The following is a 16461-nucleotide window of genomic DNA, read 5'->3' on the forward strand; positions in this document are numbered from 1 at the left end:
GTTATGTAGACTCCCGCTCTGTGAATGCCGTTCTAGGCACACAACCACCGCACGTGGGCGGGACAGAACTTTGTCTGCTTCGGGAGACCCGCACTACAATAGCCCAACTTCGCTCTGGCTATTGCAGCAGGCTCAACAGCTACCTGAGCAGAATCAACGAGGATGTGCCCAACCAATGCCCGACATTTGGAGAGGCGCCACATGACTCCCGGCACCTCTTCACATGCCCTAAGAATCCCACTCAGCTAACGCCCCTGTCCCTATGGACAGCCCCTCTGGAAGTAGCACACTTCCTGGGCCTCCCCCTAGCTGAAATAGATGACAACGTTGATGGATAAACCGCCCCGAATGGGGCTTAGTAGCCGCTACAACAACAACAACAACAACATAATTGAGCTGCAGTACCGTATTTTGACAAAAATGTATCAAAAATGTCAATGTAGTACTAAATTACTTTTGGCTTCCAAAATGTACCATCAATTACATCAAATGTTACTATTTCCATAAAAACTTGTTTTGGTATCGTAGTGTGTTCTTTTATTATTATCCATTATTCTTGATATTATATACCGAGTTTACCGTTAGGTTTTTTAAAATATTTACAATATATTTACATAGACCATATGATGGCAATCCAATGGATGAGCAAATGGGTCTAAGCGGTGTTCCTTCTTTGTGTATCTTAGGGGGCCCATAAATTCTTGGAGGTAACGCGGTGGTTGAGGTGAGCTTATTCCGTTCGGCATTTGAAATAATTTCCATTTTAAAAATTATTTTTATTTTGTAGTCTCGATGTGGGATCCTGTCTTTGTATTCTATACGTAATTAAGTCACATAATATATCTGCCATTTTACTGTTGTAGTTATTTATTTCCATTGCTACCGTTTTGTTTCCTTTGCCAGATGTCAAAATTCGAATATTGTCATTTTTCCTCAGAAATTTCCGCGTCCGTTCTACTGTGTCTATAATTGCACACTCTATTGCACTTTGCTTATTTGTTGTCTTGTAGTCTTTTATNCACGTGGGCGGGACAGAACTTTGTCTGCTTCGGGAGACCCGCACTACAATAGCCCAACTTCGCTCTGGCTATTGCAGCAGGCTCAACAGCTACCTGAGCAGAATCAACGAGGATGTGCCCAACCAATGCCCGACATTTGGAGAGGCGCCACATGACTCCCGGCACCTCTTCACATGCCCTAAGAATCCCACTCAGCTAACGCCCCTGTCCCTATGGACAGCCCCTCTGGAAGTAGCACAATTCCTGGGCCTCCCCCTAGCTGAAATAGATGACAACGTTGATGGATAAACCGCCCCGAATGGGGCTTAGTAGCCGCTACAACAACAACAACAACAACATAATTGAGCTGCAGTACCGTATTTTGACAAAAATGTATCAAAAATGTCAATGTAGTACTAAATTACTTTTGGCTTCCAAAATGTACCATCAATTACATCAAATGTTACTATTTCCATAAAAACTTGTTTTGGTATCGTAGTGTGTTCTTTTATTATTATCCATTATTCTTGATATTATATACCGAGTTTACCGTTAGGTTTTTTAAAATATTTACAATATATTTACATAGACCATATGATGGCAATCCAATGGATGAGCAAATGGGTCTAAGCGGTGTTCCTTCTTTGTGTATCTTAGGGGGCCCATAAATTCTTGGAGGTAACGCGGTGGTTGAGGTGAGCTTATTCCGTTCGGCATTTGAAATAATTTCCATTTTAAAAATTATTTTTATTTTGTAGTCTCGATGTGGGATCCTGTCTTTGTATTCTATACGTAATTAAGTCACATAATATATCTGCCATTTTACTGTTGTAGTTATTTATTTCCATTGCTACCGTTTTGTTTCCTTTGCCAGATGTCAAAATTCGAATATTGTCATTTTTCCTCAGAAATTTCCGCGTCCGTTCTACTGTGTCTATAATTGCACACTCTATTGCACTTTGCTTATTTGTTGTCTTGTAGTCTTTTATTAGCAATGATTATTTGGTAAGCGCCTGTTCTTGTTGCTCTTTGTCCTTAAGAGTTTGTATCAGATCTTCTCCATCCTCGATGTACTGAAAAAGAGGGAATCTTTTGTTCTCAATTGGCAACCCGAACTTTGGACCTTTCGACAGCAATGATTGCACGTCTGGCGGGAACTCCACTTTCGTTTTATTGACAAAACAATCTTCATGATTGTTGTTGTCGACAAAGATATTATTTCGTTTGTTCCGCAATTTCTCATATTTAAATTCTTGTCGCTTTTTCAGTGTTGTTGTAAGCTTATCTGCGACGTTTTGCTCACTCTCCATGAGTTCTTTTAAGTCATCTGCGCTCAGCTGTTTCTTTAGTTTTGTTGCTATTTCTTCCACCTTTTGTTTTTGTTTTCTTAATATGTTATGTTTATGTTTAATCAGTAGACTTAATATTTTTATGTGGTAGTAATGTGTATGTCTGGCTAAAGTTCTGTCTATTTCAGGATGTGTGTCACAGTCACATACAAATAAGTTCTTACATCTAGTAAAATTTTTTATAAAGTTAGGAATTAATTTTGATGTTCTGCATTTTAAAAGAAATTTGATGTTAGACTTAAGTTTTACCAGCTTTTTGGATGCAGATTGATATTTGTTTATTACTGCTGTTGGAGCACATAATCCTCAAACTGTACGACTTACTGAGCCACCACTGTAATTTGCTTTATCAGCTGGCCGCAAAACATAATAACCGCTGCCGCTGATATACATACATATGTACACACAACCGCGCCTAGCTACATACGTAAATGCACTCTCAACTTCTGGATATATGTATGTTGTCAAATAGGTATCTACGCTTTCATACATACATGCTTGGGCATACAACAATGACAACAACACTCTGTTCGCGGTGACTACATTTGGTAGCCGCACCGTCGATGCTCTTCGCTTATCACTCTTCTATCATGATAACCAGCTAACAGCGAGCCGACGATTCTCTTAGTGATAAGCGAATGTTATGATTTCAAACGGTAACATAATTGGGTCGCTGACCAAATGTAAGTTTGTATGGACCGCTCATCGAAAACAAACAAGTTTCAAGGGCAATGCATAGCGGCGTATATCATCGTAAACTTTTTGTATATAAGAAGCTATTGAATTATATTTTAACTATCAGTCCACTCATGAACAGAGCAAGGCCACAAGGACTGCTCTTCAAATAAATCGTCAAACTTTAACGTTTTTGGCTTTTATTTCCTTGGGCAACGGCAAGTGGAAAAGCCCACTTGCTCATTCATCGAGGTCCTTCGAGCCGGATTTATCTGGCTCGCCAAGAAGCTGTCATGGGTTCAGACACAGACTGTGGAACGCCGGCAATGATGGCCAATAATACCAATATTCAAATAAGGATGCTACAGCGTCAGCGCCTAATTCAACGGGTTATGGACCTGCACACCAACATCCATCAACTAGACAACATGTCGCAATACCAGTTAGAGACGAAGCAGCAGCTGGTGGAACACCACTTCAACACTTTCGAGCGGCTACAGACAGAGCTCGAGTCACTGGACGAATCTCAGCTGGAAGTGGATCATCGCACAACATTTGAAGACACTTTTTGTGAAGTGAAGAGTGCAATCATTGAGCGCATGTCGGAGTTGCGCAGGGTAGACACGCTCAGCAGTACGAGAGTGGTCGCACCATCCCCGTCGACGCCTCGCCACAGCTTGCCGAAACTGCAGCTAACCAAGTTTAGTGGCAGCTACACAGAATGGCTGGACTTCTTCAATATGTTTACAACCCTTGTACACAATAACTCGGGACTGGAGGACATAGAGAAGTTCCAGTACTTGCGCTCGTGCCTCACACACAACGCCTTTCGCTTGGTACAGTCGCTAGAAGTTACCTGCAGTAACTACAAGCGCGCAATCGAGGTATTAATCACCAGATACGACAACAAGAGGTACATATTTCAATCGCATTTGCAAGCAATACTCAACTGCAAGGGCACACGGCCTGCAAACGCTTCATCATTGAGAGAATTTGTCGACAGCATAAACGCGCATCTTCGGGCAATGCAATCATTTGCCTCACCAAATCAAATTGCGGATGGTATACTACTCCAACTTATAGTTGCAAAATTGGATCCACATATGCAAGTGAAGTGGGATTAAGAAATTTTAGCAACATGCGACAAAGCGAGCTCCCCAAGCCTTCATCTGCCGTCCTGGGATGATCTGACGAAATTCATCGAACGCCGATGCCAAACAGTAAGCATCGTTGAGGCCAACAAAGGTTCACTAGGCAAAGGCACGTCAACAGCAGCAACAAAATCCTCAGGGCAAAAATCAACATTCACAGCAACCGCAAACAACAACAAATGTACGCTTTGTAATGAAAGCAACCACCATACGGCCTTTAAGTGCACTAAATTCACACTGATGGATCCAATGAAGCGCTACATCTTGGTTAAGAACAATCGTCTTTGTTTCAACTGCCTAGGAGCAAAGCACACAGCACCCAATTGCCCATCAACTAATCGATGTCAAGAGTGCAAAGAGCCTCATCACACTCTTCTTCATAGAAGTCAACAACCATCTGTAGGTGATCAAGCATCTACATCGGCGCTGCATGCAGGTAGGCCACATCAGGACGTTATCTTGGCAACTGCGCTAGTGCAGTTGCACAATACACATGGAACAACGCTAATGGCTCGTGCTTTGATGGACTCTGGGTCCCAGCTGAGTTTCATCTCCGAGCGCATTGCCCAATTATTAAGGGTCAAGAGAAACAAGGTGACCACGGAAATTAGTGGAAATGGGTCCATGTTGACCACGTCACGATACTCAGCAGTCATCGAAATTAAATCACTCCATAGTGGATTTGCAGCACTAACAGAGGTGGTAATCATGCCATCAATTTCGTCGTCTCAACCACAAAAATCCATCGACATCGTAGCCTGGAGCATACCAAAAAACATAGCCCTAGCTGACGACACATTCAACACATCCGGTCCGATTGATTTGCTAATTGGAGCAAGTCTCTTCTTTGACATCCTGTCAGTAGGCCAGATAAAGATCGGAGAGGAGCTGCCAATACTTCAAAAGACTCAATTGGGATGGATAGTGGCTGGTGCAATCAACTCACGCTCAGCGCTATCATCATCATCATTACCAACAGCGGTGTCATTGTTGGAATCCGTCAATCCACCAACACTTACACAATCACCATTAGACGAGTCTTTAGAACGCTTCTGGAGACTTGAAGGTACTGCCCGTCATCAAGCAAATTCACGAACATCACCCGAAGAAGAATGCGAGGCTCACTTTCGTCAAAATACCACTCGTTGTCCGCTAACGAATAAATTCATCGTTCGACTACCATTTTCTGAAGAGCCATCCGTACTTGGACAATCAATCGACATAGAAAAGCGACGTTTTTACGCAATGGAAAAAAGGGTGCTACGCGATCCAGTACTCAAGATTGAATACATTAAATTCATGCACGAGTACATAGAGCTTAAGCACATGACGTTGGTAGATCCGCATGAACTCTCCGCTAAGGTGGGCACGTACATTCCACACCATTGCGTCAAAAAAATGGACAGCTCAACGACCAAGCTACGGGTGGTGTTTGACGCTTCGTGCAGCACCTCCAATGGAGGGGTCCTCAACAGCATTCTTCGCGTTGGACCCAATCTACAAGATGACATCGTAACAATCTTGTTAAGGTTTCGCACTCATCGATATGTTCTAATGGCCGATATAGCCAAAATGTATCGGCAAATCATTGTAGATCCAAGGGATGCTAAGTGGCAGTGCATTCTGTGGCGCAACACACCCAACGAGCCACTTGCAACATACCAGCTGCAAACGGTCACCTACGGAACCAGCTGTGCGCCATTTTTGGCAGTTCGATGTTTGCAACAATTAGCACATGAAAATATGTCGGCATATCCAATTGGAGCACCAATTACTCTTCGTGATTTCTACGTCGACAACCTGATGACTGGTGGTGCTACAATCGATGAAGTGAACTCCATAAAAACCGAAGTCAGCAGTCTGTTAAAAACTGGGGGATTTCCCCTTCGAAAGTTCGCATCCAACTCAGATGACATCATAGCCGACGTAGCAGCAGAAGATCGGGAGCAAATTGTAAGTGTTGACGACAAAGCTTATGTCAAGGCTCTAGGTCTCAAATGGTCTCCAAGGACGGACTGCTTCATGTTCTCATACACACCGCCTGGTCATCAATCATCAAAGGTTACCAAGAGAACAATACTATCACAGGTGGCCAGCTTTTTCGATCCGCTTGGCTTGCTCAATCCCGTCATGGTAAAATGCAAAATACTTATGCAGCAGCAGTGGAAGCTGCGTCTTGCGTGGGATGAAGCAGTTCCCCAATCAATTCACACTGAATGGAAGGGTATGTGCCATCAGTTATCGTTCATCGATGGCATTCAGACGCCAAGGTTTTTCGTCTACGCGTTCGCAGATGCAAGCAGCAAGGCCTACGATGCTTGCACATATGCCGTGAATCAATCAATCAGTGGCCCATGCGCAACACTTCTGTGCGCAAAATCGTGAGTAGCGCCTACAAAAGAAATCACTTTGCCAAGGTTGGAATTGTGTGCAGCCACCTTGCTCGCAGAGTTACTACATTCAGTCATTTCAATATTTGCGTACAAGGTAACCCCAAGTAACGTGCATTGTTGGTCCGATTCGACCATCACCCTATCATGGATACAGCGCGAAGCGTATCACTGGACCACCTTCGTATCAAACAGAGTAGCGAAAATTCAGCAATTAACTGGTGACTTCAGTTGGCATCACGTTCCGTCGGTAGAAAATCCTGCTGACTTGGTGTCACGAGGAGTAACTGTAAAGGACATTGCCGCCAACAGCCTTTGGTTCCACGGTCCTGAATTCCTAGTCAGAGACAGCAGACAGTGGCCTAACAATTCAGTGCGCATCCACGATGTGATTCCAGAGCAACGAAAGCACGATATATATCTGACGATATCACCTCAACCGGACATCATTGCCGAGCACAAATATGTAAACAGCTATAATAAACTTTTACGTATTTTTGCGTATATCAATCGTTTTATTTCGTCAGTGCGTCATATACCGTTTGAAGCTGGTCCCATTACCGCCAGCGAGTTAGATTCGTCTCTTTTGTTGATATGCGAAAATATTCAGAGAACAGCCTTTGCAAAGGAATATAAGGAATTGGAAAGCGGTGGTGTAAGTCGTCTTTCACATTTTAATCAACTTTCTCCATTTCTTCACAATAGAGTCATAAGAGTCGGTGGGCGACTTAACAACTCGTCATTGCCGTTTGAAGCAAAACACCCTATTCTCTTGCCGAAGACACATCCGTTTGTTCGCACGCTTGTTGACACACTCCATCGTCGCCACTTACATGCTGCCTGCCAAACATTGTTAAGTATTATTCGTGACAGATTTTGGATCGTAAACGCAAGGAGTCTAATAAGGCAAGTGGTGCATCGATGCGTGCTGTGCTTCCGTAACAAGCCACAGCTAGAGTACCAGCTAATGGGCGCCCTTCCTCAAGAGCGTGTGCAACCAACATTTCCGTTCGAAATCTCGGGCGTTGACTACTGTGGCCCATTCTCAATTATGCAACGAATTCGAAACAGGGGACCATTGAAGGTGTACATAAGTTTATTCATCTGCTTCACAACCAACGCGGTGCATCTTGAACTGGTTCCAGATCTTACTACGATGTCATTCATTGCCGCGCTCAAACGCTTCATCGCGAGACGAGGAAGGTGCAAAACAGTTTTCTCTGACAATGCAACAAACTTCGTTGGCGCAAATCGCGAAATACGCGAAATGTTGTCAGCATTCATCTCAGAGCAACACATTACAGCAATTCAGGAGAAACTTGCGGAAGAAGGTATAGAGTGGAAATTTATCCCACCCAGGTCTCCCCATTTCGGCGGTCTATGGGAAAGTGCCGTTAAACGCGCCAAATATTACCTCCGCAGAGCAGTCGGTTCACATCTACAGTTTGCTGTCAAGCACAAGCTATAATAAATAGCCGACCTCTAACTCCGCTATCAACCAACCCCGATCTTCGTGCGTTGACCCATTTTTTAGTAGGCAGGCCCCTGACTGCAATCACCGAACCAAAAATATCATATCATATCAAATAAATTGTCTACTTAAACGGTTTCAAATTGTACAGGCAATTCAACAAAATTTTTGGGAACGATGGCAAGCGGAATAGATCAAGGAGCTTCAGCAACGGGTGAAGTGGAGTACACCACGCAATAACATTCAACTCAACGATCTGGTGTTGATCAAGGAAGACAATGTACGGCCGTTAAGATGGCCATTGGGACGAGTCGTGGAGACAATTCCAGGCAATGATGGTGCCGTACGAGTTGCAGTCGTTAAGACAACAAGTGGAGTTCAGAAACGGGCGATAACTAGGCTGAGTAAACTGCCCGTCGAAGTTAAACAATAAAATTTGCGTATTTATTCTAATTCACAGCTTATTGAAAGCGCTGCTTTCAAGGGGGGGAGGATGTTGGAGCACATAATCCTCAAACTGTACGACTTACTGAGCCACCACTGTAATTTTCTTTATCAGCTGGCCGCAAAACATAATAACCGCTGCCGCTGATATACATACATATGTACACACAACCGCACCTAGCTACATACGTAAATGCACTCTCAACTTCTGGATATATGTATGTAGTCAAATAGGTATCTACACTTTCATACATACATGCTTGGGCATACAACAATGACAACAACACTCTGTTCGCGGTGACTACATTTGGTAGCCGCACCGTCGATGCTCTTCGCTTATCACTCTTCTATCATGATAACCAGCTAGCAGCGAGCCGACGATTCTTTTAGTGATAAGCGAATGTTATGATTTCAAACAGTAACATAATTGGGTCGCAGACCAAATGTAAGTTTGTATGGACCGCTCATCGAAAACAAACAAGTTTCAAGGGCAATGCATAACGGCGTATATCATCGTAAACTTTTTGTATATAAGAAGCTATTGAATTATATTTTAACTATCAGTCCACTTATGAACAGAGCAAGGCCACAAGGACTGCTCTTCAAATAAATCGTCAAACTTAAACGTTTTTTGTTTTTTATTTCCTTGTGGAAAAGCCCACTTGCTCATTCAACTGCTATAGAGTTGTCATAATTGTTCTTTATTTTCTCATATCCCATTTTTGTTGTTGTATGCTTACGGCGTGCCTTCCGTATTTGTATACTGATGGTTTTAGCGACCTTCCTACTTATAATTTAGTATTTTGCCGGCCCGAGGTGAATTTTTAAAAAATGTTGAATGAAAACACAAGTTTTTTTGGTGTTTCTTTCCGAAATATTTCGATTACGCTTCGGTAACCGTCCTCAGGGCAACTATTGAGAACATGTAAAACATAAAATATACGTATATACAAATTCCAAAAAAACAATAATTAAAAACAAAATTTATACATACATTAATTTACACGTTCGCACTGTTCGACGTGGAGTTTGGTACTGTCGATTTGTTTGTGAGCAAGTGTCTGTACAAGTGAGCGCAGTTTTCAGTGTCTTTTTTGTAGTTCAGTCTTATGTTTGCCGGTGTGTTTATTATATGTAACATTTCTAAAGTAAAGCACTTATTGTAGTGTTGTTCTTGTTGTAAAATCGCAGCGTCGTTGAAATTCGGTGAGTGGCCGTTAGTTGCACAAGCAAATTATTAAAAAGATCTAAATCGGAATTCAGTAAACAAAGATCAGAAAATCCTACAATATTTAAATCAGTAACTTATGTCCCTCATCTGTCAGAACGCCCGGCTAAATCGGACTGCTACAACAAAGATAAATTAAAATTAGCCCACAAACCTACAAATACATTAAAAAACATATTTAATAAAACAAAGTCAAAAATACCCAAATTGGAAAAAAGTAATGTTATTTATAAAATCCCTTGTAATGGTAAAAACATCGAGTCATGTAACAGCCTATATGTAGGAACCACAAAATCAAAACTAAAAACTAGATTAGCACAAGATAAATCGGACTTAAAGCAATGTCAGCTTACAAATATCAAAAAACAGCCCTCATGGCCCACTGTGCAGCTAGCGGCCACTCACCGAATTTCAACGACGCTGCGATTCTACAACAAGAACAACACTACAATAAGCGCTTTACTTTAGAAATGTTACATATAATAAACACACCGGCAAACATAAGACTGAACTACAAAATAGACACTAAAATCTGCGCTCACTTGTACAGACACTTGCTTACAAACAAATCGACAGTACCAAACTCCACGTCAAACAGTGCGGACGTGTAAATTAATGTATGTATACATTTTGTTTTTAATTATTGTTTTTTTTTGGAATTTGTATTTACGTATATTTTATGTTTTACATGTTTGTCAATAGCTGCCCTGAGGACGGTTACCGAAGCGTAATCGAAATATATCGAAAAGAAATACCAAAAAAACTTGTGTCTTCATTCAAAATTTTTTAAAAATTTACCTCCAGCCGGCAAAATACTAAATTATAAGTAGAAAGGTCGCTAAAACCATCAGTATACAAAGACGGAATGCATACAACAACAAAAATGGGATATGCGAAAATAAAGAACAATTATGACAACTCTAAAGCAGTAATAAACAAATATCAATCTGCATCCAAAAAGCTGGTAAAACTTAAGTCTTACATAAAATTTCTTTTAAAATGCAGAACATCAAAATTAATTCCTAACTTTATAAAAAATTCTACTAGATGTAAGAAATTATTTGTATTTGACTGTGACACACATCCTGAAATAGACAGACATACACATTACTACCACATAAAAATATTAAGTCTACTGATCAAACATAAACATAACATATTAAGAAAACAAAAACAAAAGGTGGAAGAAATAGCAACAAAACTAAAGAAACAGCTGAGCGCAGATGACTTAAAAGAACTCATGGAGAGTGAGCAAAACGTCGCAGATAAGCTTACAACAACACTGAAAAAGCGACAAGAATTTAAATATGAGAAATTGCGGAACAAACGAAATAATATCTTTGTCGACAACAACAATCATGAAGATTGTTTTATCAATAAAACGAAAGTGGAGTTCCCGCCAGACGTGAAATCATTGCCGTCGAAAGGTCCAAAGTTCGGGTTGCCAATTGAGAACAAAAGATTCCCTCTTTTTCAGTACATCGAGGATGGAGAAGATCTGATACAAACTCTTAAGGACAAAGAGCAACAAGAACAGGCGCTTACCAAATAATCATTGCTAATAAAAGACTACAAGACAACAAATAAGCAAAGTGCAATAGAGTGTGCAATTATAGACACAGTAGAACGGACGCGGAAATTTCTGAGGAAAAATGACAATATTCGAATTTTGACATCTGACAAAGGAAACAAAACTGTAGCAATGGAAATAAATGACTGAAACAGTAAAATGGCAGATATATTATGTGACTTAACTACGTATAGAATACAAAGACAGGATGCCACATCGAGACTACAAAATAAAAATAATATTTTAGTCGACAATCTTTTTAAAATGGAAATAATTTCAAAAGCCGAACGGAATAAGCTCACCTCAACCACCGCGTTACCTCCAAGAATTTATTGGCCCCCTAAGATACACAAAGAAGGAACACCGCTCAGACCCATTTGCTCATCCATTGGATCGCCATCATATGGTCTATGTAAATATATTGTAAATATTTTAAAAAACGTAACGGTAAACTCGCTATATAATATCAAGAATAAGCTGGATTTCAAGCACAGGACAAACAACACTTACATTTGTGACGATGTAAAAGTAATTTCTTTCGATGTGGTCTCACTTTCTCCGAGCATACCGATGCAACTGGCACTGACGTAACACAAGAAAAATGTACAATAATAAAAGAACACACTACGATACCAAAACAATTTTCTATGGAAATAGTAACATTTTATATTCAAGAAAATAGATACTTTAAATTTAACGACACGATATATACCCAGTTAAAAGGAATGCCAATGGGATCCCCTGCCTCACCTGTCATTGCAGATATCATAATGGAAAAGTTGTTGTATAACACGATTAAAAAATTAGGACGACCACCAAGATTACTAACGAAATATGTGGATGATTTATTTGCCATAATAAATGAAAATGAGGTACAAAACACACTTGACGCACTGAATTCTTTTCACAGGAATATAAAATTTAGAATAGAAATAGAGGACAACGGAAAATTAGCTTACCTTGACTTCATAATAATCAGACAAGGAAACCAATTAAAGTTAAGGTGGTATAAGACGAATCAGGACGAATCATCAATTTTGATTCTAAACACCCCAAATCGATGACAATCAATACAGCAGTGGGCTGTATACGACAAATGTTGGAGATATCGGACGAAACTTACCACAAAGAGCTGGAGAAAGTGATTCGATCATTATTAAAAAAACAATGATTTCCTGGATAATATCGTAAGCAAATTATTACAAAATTTAAATCGCAATTCAGTAAAGAAAGATCAGAAAACCCTACAATATTTAAATCAGTAACTTATGTCCCTCATCTGTCATAACGCCTGGCTAAATCTTGTAATGGTAAAAACAACGAGTCATGTACCTATATGTATGAACCACAAAATCAAAATTAAAAACTAGATTAGCACAACATAAATCGGACTTAAAACAATGTCAGCTTACAAATGTCAAAAACAGCACTCATGGCCCACTGTGCAGCTAGCGGCCACTCACCGAATTTCAACGACTCTGCGATTCTACAACAAGAACAACACTACAATAAGCGCTTTACTTTAGAAATGTTACATATTATAGGCGCAATCCCGTATTCCTCGAAATGGGACTAGTAAAACTGTTAAAAAATAAAAATTCGCTCAGAGCGAGAGAGTAACATTGAAAAGTACGGGATCGCTTTCTAGTAAAAAAAGGTAACTTCTGTCAACTTCAACATAACCTCCAAATTTTGGTTGTAAATTTTTGCTTATTTTGTATGTAAACACACTCATCTCACACATGTAAATAACCAAAAATACTTTCAAATTCATTAGAATCATCTTAAAAAAGTAATTAAATACTTTTCAACATGAATTAGCAGAGTGCACTTTTCTTTTGTTTACAATTTGGTTGCCAAACACACTACAGCTGATCGTTTGACACATTTACCAGAATTTACCAGCAAAAAATTCTCGGACTAAAACTGGTAACTTCTGACAGCGAGAGAACCGTATTTACTCTCTTTTTTGTCCTCTCAATAGTCAGAGAACCGAGTACGGGACCGATTTCCAGTAAAATCTGACTGATTCTGACTATTTCGGACTCGTACGGGATCGCAACTAATAAACACACCGGCAAACATAAGACTGAACTACAAAACAGACACTGAAAACCAGTGATCGGACTTCTACCACATTGTGGTAGATCTACCACTTTTTTCAGCATCTACCACATCTACCACACAAGGTCTGAAATCTACCACATATTCGCATTTTTGAGTAGTTTTATTTTTGCTCGACATAATTTTCTTAAGTTTAAGAGCAAAAATTGTCCAAAACTAAACACTAACAACAGGCAGAATGGGATTATAAAATAAACTGTAAAATATTAAATTTTCTCACACTGAGAAAAGAGTTTAGTTACGTCAACTAAATATGTTTTCTTCAACACATGATTTAGTTATAATTACATTATTTGGTTATAGTTACCAAATGATGTGTTGAGAGAAATTTATTTAGCTGACTTTTTTCTGTGTGCAATATTCAATTTTTCGACAGAAAACCTGATCTTATTGCGTTAAATTGCAAAATATATGATTTATAAAAATAATTAATAGCTGAAATGTTAAAAAACGGCGATGTTTGTGAAAGTATTAGCAAATTTTAGTGCATCTAAAGTTTCTAAAGCGTTGTTTACTTTTACTTGAAAATTGTCAATATCGACAAATCCCAAGTGGCGGTTTCTGGAACGTGCCACATTTGTTCGCTACATCATGATGTGATAAAAAGAAAAACTGTTCAAAATATGTTCGAAAATTATCTTGATATGGAAGGAACAGCTTTACACGTTCAAGGAAAAAAATTGCCAAAACTCAACGCAATTTTTAGCAACTTCAATCTGACACTTTATTATACTAAAATACATTTTTTTTTTAGATTTTAATTTAAATGTTTGCAATTTATGTGAAACCTTGCAGAATTTTTTTAATTTTTGTACAAAGTTTGATCCAAAACTGAGATCTACCACATTTTTTGGAATCTAAATACCACATTTTTTTCCAGATCCTACCACACACATTTTTTTCAAGTCCGACCACTGCTTAAAACTGCGCTCACTTGTATAGACACTTGCTTACAAACAAATCGACAATACCAAACTCCACGTCAAACAGTGCGGACGTGTAAATTAATGTATGTATACATTTTGTTTTTAATTATTGTTTTTTGGAATTTGTATTTACGTATATTTTATGTTTTACATGTTTGTCAATAGTTGCCCTGAGGACGGTTACCGAAGCGTAATCTAAATATATCGGAAAGAAACACCAAAAAAACCTGTGCTTTCATAAAAAAAATTTTAAAAATTGACCTCGAGCCGGCAAAATACTAAAGGATATTTAATTATTTTAAATAGAAATAGAATATATCTGCTGCGCCTTCTGAACTTACTCAATATATGAATCTCGCAGCATTATTCAAAGCAAGGTTTAATTTAGCATTAGATTCATGGTCGAGATTTCCATATACTAGCTCAGAATAGGAAATTAGAGGAACGTTGAATGTGTTTACAAGTTTTAGTTTTACGTCAACTGGTAGACAATAGCATAATAAATTTTTATAATGCTTAAGCTGATGTGATTTGTGCAAGTCAGCCGAGAGTTAATTTTAAAGCCTAAGTTCGACACAACCGATTGAAATGTGATTTCCGCTTAAAAAAAATTTACCAAATCTGGAAAGTATCTACCAATAACTTATTTTAGTTATTTTAACAAAATTTATAGTTTTGTTCCATTAAGCAGTCGGCAGCGTTAATCCGGATTAACTCGGACTTAATCCGGATCAACTGCAGTTAATTCCCGCGATGATCCCGATCAACTCTGCCGTCTGTTTATGCTTTAAGACAAATAAAACGGGAACTAAACTTTTATTTGTTTTTCAAACAAAATACTTTGACAAAAATCTACCAAAATGAGAAAAAATTTACCTTCTTACGAACCCAAATATTTTCTACCAATTTGGGAAAAATTTACCAAAGTGTCAACACTGCATACAGCACTTAAGGGATAATTCACTGAGATCGAAAGAATCATATGATATTGGCAAGATCTGAGCTTTTGCTCATTTAAACAAAGGCCACTTGGCTTTGACCAGATTGATAATTTTTTAGGGTCATCATTAAGTCTGCACACCAACCACCTCGCCAAGACCAAGCGGACGCGAAAGGTAGATGTGCGTATCGTCAGCACACAAGTGTACCCTGCAGCAAACTTTAGAGACAGTCTAGCAAGGCGCTAGTCCCGCCCTACAAATTTCAGAACTGTCTCTTATCAATGTTACTGGTCATGCGAAAGCCCACAAAAGATGCACAAATGTACTATACTATATTTTTTCGATTTTCTTAGACCCTAAAACTAATAGCTAACTGTTTTCTTTTATTTAATACGTAATTCTCTAGTTTATGGGGCAACTAAAAAAATATTTCCAAAAAAGTTGTTATTGGTACCATTAATGTCATATTTATACATTGAGTGGTAACAGAAAAAATATGGTTCACTATGCTCTAAAAACAATCTGTGTGAAATATGAGAATTTTTGGTCAGTATCTTAGGCTCGCCCAAGTCCATCAAAGTTCAATATGGCCAAAAAATTAAAATAAAAATTAAATAAATAAATTGAGTACTACATTTTTTTAATAAAATTGCAATAATCTTCTAAAGTATTAGTCCTACATAATTTTGTATATGGACCATTTTGGTAGAGAATCAAAGTTAGCTACAAAAAAAAATATTTTTAGTACTTGAACTTTGATGGACTTGGACGAGCCTAGGATATTGACCAAAAATTTTCACATTTCACACAGATATTTTTTAGAGCATAATGAGCCATATTTTTGCTATTACCAATCAGAATTCTAAAAAGCGGATTTTCGGCGCACGCTATTATATACAGGGTGTCCCAGAAGTAACGTGCCAAACTTTAGGGCAAGGTAGGGGGGGGCGGGGGTGAGCTCACTGATAAACAAAAAATTTTCAGGTAAAAGTGTCACCGTTTTTGAAATATTTACATTTTTTCGAATTTAAAAAAAATCGTGCCTTTTCATGTGTTTTCTTTAACTGCAACTACAAACCGGGCAATACTTAGTAAATTTTTTATGTAAAATACTTCCAGATAGTTGCCTCTCCATACTCAAATGCAATGTAGTTAAAATATATTAAGGAACCATCATAAAATTAGGACTATTTC

At 38.9% G+C, this 16461-nt stretch overlaps 2 pseudogenes; one reads left to right on the forward strand and one right to left on the reverse strand.

Annotated features, from left to right (window-relative positions):
- Positions 1-614: 614 nt before the first annotated feature.
- On the reverse strand, positions 615-2715 carry LOC108371283 (uncharacterized; annotated as a pseudogene).
- Positions 2716-4413: 1698 nt separating this feature from the next.
- Positions 4414-14403, forward strand: LOC108371284 (uncharacterized; annotated as a pseudogene).
- Positions 14404-16461: the final 2058 nt, after the last annotated feature.

Source organism: Rhagoletis zephyria, unplaced genomic scaffold (assembly GCF_001687245.7).
Source record: "Rhagoletis zephyria isolate East Lansing unplaced genomic scaffold, Rhagoletis_zephyria_1.1 Rzeph_scaffold_04858, whole genome shotgun sequence".
In the NCBI taxonomy this organism is placed as follows: domain Eukaryota; kingdom Metazoa; phylum Arthropoda; class Insecta; order Diptera; family Tephritidae; genus Rhagoletis; species Rhagoletis zephyria.